We start from the raw sequence: 8,260 nt of genomic DNA on the forward strand, positions 1-8,260 counted from the left end.
ACACATAGCTAGACACTTGCAACAAATATAACATTATCATAACAGAAGTTTACATTTTTCTCTGTTAACTCTTCTTGAAATGTTAATCGCGCTGTGGTGATATTCCATGGATTTATTTTTCAGCCAAACAATTTTACGTTCCAAAAATTTGCACCTTCTCTATCTATCTAAGTTCTCTGATAATACATACATATTTACATAGATACATTTGTATGTAAGCAGTTTCTGTTCGTTTTTTTACTCATTATCACCCACCATGCAAAACATGAGAAATAGGCAACAAATTGGCGACTCACCGATTTATTGCTGTGGTGACAAATCGGCAACATCACTTCATTCATGTCAATTTTGAATAAAAAAGTTCTCAAAAATTCCGAAACTTATGAATATGGCGTCAATAGTATTGGCCAAAAGCATCTAAATTATGCCCAAGGACAAGATTGATAAAATAGGAAGCCTCACAGCGAGAAAATGAATTAATTCCGATTGTAAGTTGCAATTTGGTATACAGAAAAATAAATAAAGTATTAAAAAGAATAAAATTATTCCAAATATCGCCTGAAGCGATAAGAAAAAGACTCATTCAGGCAATAAGAAAACGATTCGCCCAGGCGAGTTGCCTTCGGCGGACGTTTTAGAGCGACCGGTAATAGGAAATCGATTCGATGGCAATATTACCGGCAATAAATTTGTTTCCGAGGGCGACACGTTTTCTTATTGCCGGCAACACAAATTGTTTGGTGGGCAAGCTCAAGTTTTAACTACACAAATACGCACCTACTCTACATATGTAGGTATTTGGCTGCCATTTGTTTGTATTTGAAATTATTTATAATGATTATACCTTGAACTTCACCGAATTTTCGTATTTTGTTTTGTTTAGTTATACCTGATAAAGGGTGTTTCTATAGGTTGTGTGAACAATTAGAGATGGAATTAGAGATGGAATATTTAGCATGGAAGATGGAATATTTAGCGGAGACTTTAATTGCTCATCCATATTTGACATAAACGACTAAAATCTGTCGTGGCCTTGGTCAAACGAATACTTCTTTGAGTAACTGTAATATATTGCAAGCTTCCTTAACTTAACTAAAGCAGATGCTCTCTTAGTCCGCAATGCCCCATAAGGATAATCTAGAGGTTCTCTTCAGAGGTGGTTGGCTTGGAGAAGCCCTCTGGTGCTTTGTCAGCATTGTTCTCTCCTTCTCTTTATCTTATTCCTGAAAACTTCCCTGACCGTTTTTGGAATGGTTCAGGCGTTATGGGAGTTGCTAGCCGTCCTTGTGGCCTGGTACTCAGGGAAAATGGATGCTGTTGTATTTAACAACGGCGTTAAGTTTCTCAATGTGCTCAATATACTAGTCTCATAATCGGGCCATCGATGCCTGACCTCATGTCTTTTGGAGTTTTAAAGCAGCATGTGTACCACTGCAGGGTGCTGACCGCTAGATGATAAGATCTTTCCTTGGCCAAAACCATCTCCAACGAAGTTTAGGAGAGTACGTTTGGCTGCCTACTCTATGTAGGTATGTACGTATGGTCGTGTGTAGTATTGGGTATAAAAGTAAGTTTCAAAGGGTTTTTTCTCGATTTAGATTTTTTTTTGACAAATCGGTACATGATTGCCTATCGCTAACTGTGACCTTTTCCCTCTTTTCTATCAATGCATGGACTCCATGCCAATAAAACTGCTCGTCTTTGGATGACCTAGTAAGTAACAAACCGATTTTGATACCTTCAACTAAAGTGAAGTGTGATCCCGTAAGGGTATTCTGCATCGATCGAAACAAATGTAAGTCTTATTGTGGAAGATCTGTGCTATAATCCCGATGGGTTGGGACTACCCATCCGGCACCATCGGGATAAGTTTTGACCACTTGTACGATCTGCGGCCGGGCATTGTCATGATGGAAGATCAATAGCTTATGTCTGGTTGCCCATTCCGCCCATTTTTCCGCAATCGTTCGATTTAATCGCATCAACTGTTGTCAGTAGAGAGCCCCGTCGATCGTCTGACCACCTCTCAGAAGTTCGTGATAGAGGATACCTTTCTGGTTCCACCAAATTCTGGTTGATTAAATTCTAAACATGGCTACTATCTGGTTTTAAGGTATTATTCCTGAGAAAAACTAGTCCATCAATTATCAAAGGACACATCAAGTCCGTGTTGTATGGACAGAATTTTTGCGTGGGAATTTTTTCTAGTCCTTACAGAATTAAGGACATTTCTGTAATATTATGCATTTTTCGTGTTTTTCTAGGGAGCATAAGAAACTTACGGCACCGTGCAGTGGGAGGTGATTCATTCAAAAATACTTTGTACACTTCAAACTGATAGCAAGACAAATTTTAGCTGCGTCCGCTTGTGTCCCTGTCGACAATCTTCAATAGACTGCACGTTTCAAAATGGCGGATCCCTATAAAAGTTGCAGGAAAAGGTAGTAAACGTATCTCGATCTTGCTAAAATTTGCTATTTGTACCAATTTGACTAAGGAAAGAAAAAGTATGAAAACTGGTAAAAATTATTTAATTGCCTCGCCCACTACACAATGGGCGGATATGGTAAATGTTATCCGATTCCAATGAAATCGGTCAACTGCCACGCCCACCAGCTACCCGAATTTTGTATTCTAATGTGGAAAGGACTAGCAAAGATTTTCCAAAATAGCAAAAATTTAGTGCAACATATATTTTTGCATAAAAATATAGAAATATAATAAATTTGTTATATGTATATCTCGGGGTTTTTATGCAAAAATAGATCTTGCACCAAATTTTAAATATTTTTGGAGGATCGTTACTAGACTTTGCCACATTAGAATCCGGAATTCCGATGGCTGGTGGGCGTGACAGTTGACCGATGTTTCCTCTCTTTCAGATTTATGTCTTCCTGGGTTAATCTAAGTAACAAATCGCATTTCATTAAAATCAGATAAAATTTACCATATCCGCCTCCTAGTGTAGTGGGCGTGGCAGGCCGCTAAATTCAACATTTTTTTTTCACCGTTATTCATTCTTAGGTAAAAGTAGTTTTGCCACATTTTATATGGAGCTCTTCCATTGTTCGCCGTGCTTAGCATACGCCTTCTGACGCTTGGGATTATCGTATACAATAATTTTTTTTATCGCAAGTGAAAAGCAATGCGAAAACGACTTTGCACCGTTTAAGTAGTATTTGGGAAACAGTGACACGCGGTCCTCGTATGAAAACAAATTAGTTTTTTACACTTTGATAAAATTACAAAATCTGTGAAATGAGTTAAATGATGACGCTTAAACATGAAGTTGGCTGCGATATTGTCCAACATGCTTATACACTACTGACGCCCTCTGTTGACAATCTTGTTTTTTTAAACTTATTTGTATACCCAAGATTGCGCATAATGCTTAGACAGGCCAGCCTTTGAGGTTCCGTTGAGATACCACCGCTACTAAAGCAGTTTACGAAACTCAAGCCCTAAAATCACTGCGTACATCAATTCCAAAAACTTTGGGCTATACCTGCACGAACAAATTTGTATATGGCAAACAAATTACATACATACATACATAACTATTCCAAAATATAAAATCACTTCTTTACCGTGAAATTAATCGCATCAAAATCTATAGCTTTAAGCCGCAAATCGATCAAATCTTCTCGAAAAAGTAAATAATTAAAATGCAAGATTCGACTTATTATGCAACAACGGGTATAAAAAAAAAAATATTAGATTTCGTTATTTTCGTCGCTTCGAGCCACGCATTGCGCACAAATCTATACATTAAATTGTTGTTGGATACTTTTTAGATTGCGTGAACTGTTGATTTTTGCATTTTTTAATAAATTTCAACGCTACTCGCATAGATACGCACTCATACGTATACACTAGCAGAGTCAAGTATACGCATACGCTTAACACCCCGCTGCGCTGACGCACCACACCGCGCACCACCTCCTGCGTGCTTCTAAGTATTTTCTAAAGAATTGATTTTTTTATACCCGAGCGCACTTGTGCACAAGGGTATATTAATTTTGTTCACATAACGGTTGTTTGTAACAGCCAAAACGAATCGAGATAGATATAGACAAATGTATACATAAATGATCAGGATGAAAAAAGAAATCGATTAAGCCATGTCTGTCTGTCCGTCCGTCTGTCCATCTGTCCGTGTACACGATAACTCGAGCAAAAATTGAGATATCTCAACGAAATTTGGTATGTAGGTTTCCCTTAATCCAAGGTAGGTTGGTATTGAAAATGGGCGAAATCGGACTTTAACCACGCCCACTTCCCATATAACGGTAATTTCCAGAAATACGAAAACTGCGATATTTTAGTAACCACTGAAGATAATTCACTCAAAATTGATATTTACAATAATTTTTAGACGAAAAATAAGAATATTATAAATTTTTGGAAAATGGGCGTAGCCACGCCCACTTATGGTTACATGTGTATATCTTGGTAACCGCTGCACCAATTTCTTCCAAACTTGGCACAGTTGTTGGCCTTTGCATAACATACCAAATGGGCGAAAATTTTTAAAATCGCTCAATAACCACGCCTACTTCCCATATAACGGTAATTTTCAGAAATACGAAAACTGCGATATTTTAGTAACTACTGGAGATTATTCACTCAAAATTGATATTTATAATAAGTTTTAGACGAAAAATAAGAATATTATAAATTTTTGGAAAATGGGCGTAGCCACGCCCAGTTATGGTTACATGTGTATATCTTGGTAACCGCTGCACCAATTTCTTCCAAACTTGGCACAGTTGCTGGCCTTGGTACAGCATAAAAAACCGCCGAAACTTTTTAAAATCGGACAATAACCACGCCCACATCCCATATAACGGTAATTTAGAGAAATACAAAATCTTCGATAAATCATTAAATATTGAAGCTAATTTATTCAAAATTGATGCTTGCAACAATTCTTTACCAAGAAATACGTTTATGGTAAAATTTTGGAAAATGGGCGTGGCACCGCCCACTTATGATCACATATAAGTATATCGGCAACCGTTCTACCAATTTGTACCAAACTCGGTATGGTTATTGCACTTGCCACGTGTAAGCAAAACGTTGAAAATTATTGAAATCAAACTAAAATAACGGCCGATTCTCATATAACGGTAAATTTAAGAAATGCTTGAAACTTCAATATTTCGAAATTGAAGGACGCTAATTTATTGAAAATTGATACACCTCGGCTTACCATCTAGCGGAAGGTTTCGGAAGGGTGAAAAAACATATATTTAATACTTGCGCCGGGTATTTAATGTTCGGCTCCGCCCGAACTTAGACTTTCTTACTTGTTATACTAAAAATTAACAAATCATTTTAACAAATTTTACGGTGTAAAATACGGCCGTGAAAATTATCCTACAAATTTATGATGTTACTATAAGGATACTGTTTCAGGGAAAACAGGGTCGAAAAAATTTGCAAAATAATTTTTTGTCCCGTATTCGACTCACATAAATATGGTCACCGTAGCTATATCGAATGAAAAAAACAGCGTGCTTTTCTTGAGCTAGTAATCTTTGGACATACCATGAACCACACATTTCCAAAATTAAGATATTTTCTTTTGAGAGTGAATACATTTTGCAGGGTAGGTATTCATTCTTAAAAAAAAGTAAGTGCGCCTGGGCCACATTGGAGAAGTGAAACTGTTTTAAAATTATGAATGAAGCGACGGGCCACTTAATATAGTCTTATAAACTTAAGGTTATATTTCATCTTTTTTCTATATTCATCCCTACCTCTACCCTCTTCGTTCTAATATCGATAAAAATATCAAAATCGATAAAAAAATCTACAAAAAATAGTTAACACATTCGATTAAAACATCGGTAACAAAATCGATTATTATACTAATAAAAACATCGATAACAGTGTCGATAAATATGTTCATAAATATATCAATAAGAATATCGTTGTTGTATATCGATAAAAATATCAATAAAAATATCGACTATTACATCGATGAAAATATCTATAAATATACCGATAACAAAATCGATTACTATGTCAATGACAATATCGATAACAAGATCGATAAATGTATCGAAAATTCCGAAATAGTCTCGAAAATCTGGAAATAGTCCTGAAAATCCTGATTTATTCCCGAGAATCCCGAAAATCTCATTACTTTTGTGGTTAATCTGTCTTCCTCTATCTTCATCTTGACTTTTATTGGTATCCTCATCCTCCTTTTTTTCTTAATTTTATCTTTATGTTTGCCTTCATGTTAATTATTTTCTTCATCTACATATTCCCCTTCACCTTTGCCCTTATATACATTATAAAGTGTTTAAATTTACCTTAATCTTCATTTTTGCCTTTATCTTTACGCATCTTTGTTTTTGTTATTTTTATATTTTTTATTTTTAGTAATAGTTTCGAAAAAGTAGAGCACTTCGTTTATCTGGAAATTATTTAACATTAACAGTCGAGAATTACTCCGATCTGTAACTTTTACTTTGGACTGAGTTGGTAAGTGGAAAGCAAAGTCCTATCTCGTGGTATAAAACCTACTCTTTAAGGGCTCTTTCAACACAAATTTTGTTCCCAAAAAAATTTAATAAAAGAGCAGATAAATTTTAAATGCAACTTGAGAAAATGGTCCTGAGTCTTTTATCATTCCTCTCCTAGTCTTAACGGCAGAAGCATCTACGATCAGCAGACCCTTGGAGTGTTCTGGAGAAAGTTTCTGGCTTTAAGGTTCTTTATTCGTCGGCAATGATTGCATCAGATTTACAACGACATAGATATAGTACTTACAGTAAAGCTGAGATCCCACGATTGCCGCAAATGGACCAATCTGGAACAATTTTTATTGTGCTGTATTGGAGCACAATAAAAAAATTGTCCCAATAAAATTCTGTACAGTCACACGGTTGCCTCTTTTTATACAATTCTTATTGCCGTAAGATGGCGAAAAGCAATACAGTGACAATAATTGCCCCAAACTTATCACACGATTGTTCGAGCATGCGGCGATTGTGACCATAAAGTGTTGCGCTGACCTCTAAATTCTGTTTTTTTCTCTGTTATGTAAAAATTGCGTATTCTTAATAAAAAAAATAAATCAATTGCATCTGCTTTGTATATTGCGGGCTCATTTTGTGCAAATTTGTTGTTGTTTGAAAGCAAAGAAGCAAAAACTTATGCCCAACGAAAACTCACGCATTTATTTAGAAGTTTGATTGTATAGTCTTTTTTATTTTTCGACGATAACTGCAACGTGCTATGTGGAGTTCAAGTTGCAACAGTTTTCTTTTTAATTTTGTTACGTAGAGGTTTTTTTATTAATTACAAGTAAAATTGGTACGAAAGAGTTATTTTTGTTTAAATAAAAGCTGCGAATTTACATAATTTATGTTTGGAATGAAATTTTATAATTATATATACACCTCGCAACAACAGATAGCACCTTAACATTTTGATCAGTCTTGACTTTTTTCTTCTATTGTTTAATGTTAATTTTTTCCTATAAAACCATAGCTCATTGTCTAGTAAAAACCACATAAGTCCAAATTCCAAACTTTATACAAAAATTATAAACATTTCTTAAAATTTTGATCACAATTCAATGGTTTTTAATTTGGGTTTCTAGAAAAGATTTTGTTTTGCAGTTTACAAAGTAATTTACAGAGAAGAAAGTGCATAATACCGTCAGCTAAAAAAATTATAAAAAATCAACAGGATCTTTTAGCAACTTCAAACCTCCACCTTATTGTACTAAATTTTAATGAGCTACAAAACTAAATAACCATTTTTTTCTAGAAATCCAAATTATAAACCGTGGGATTGTGTTCAAAAGTTTAAGAAAATTTTATAATTTTTGTATAAAGCTTGCAATTTGGATTTATGCAGTTTTTGTTAGACAATGAGCTATACTTTTATACGAAAATAATGAAGATTAAATAAGTAGAAGAAAAATAGTCAAGACTGGTCAAAATGTTGAGGTTCTACTGCTTTGTCGTGGGCTGTATTGAACTTTTAAGTTTCTTTTTAATAAATTTATACTGTCATGGCAGCCCGCCATTTGGTGACATAAAATACCTTTCGTATTCTTCTCGTATGAGTTTTGCTTGTGGTTGTATATATCGCGGCAAAGATTCCGTCATCGGACTTCAAGAAAAATTATAATTTCACTACAAATTAAATTAAAAGTTATGTTGCTTCCGAAAACAAGGATATTAATTTCTGTGATTTTTGGACACATAAGGAAGCAAAAAAGTAAATTATTAATAAA

Source organism: Rhagoletis pomonella, unplaced genomic scaffold (genome assembly GCF_013731165.1).
Source record: "Rhagoletis pomonella isolate Grant_MI unplaced genomic scaffold, Rhpom_1.0 Rhpom_scaffold_00006, whole genome shotgun sequence".
In the NCBI taxonomy this organism is placed as follows: Eukaryota; Metazoa; Arthropoda; class Insecta; order Diptera; family Tephritidae; genus Rhagoletis; species Rhagoletis pomonella.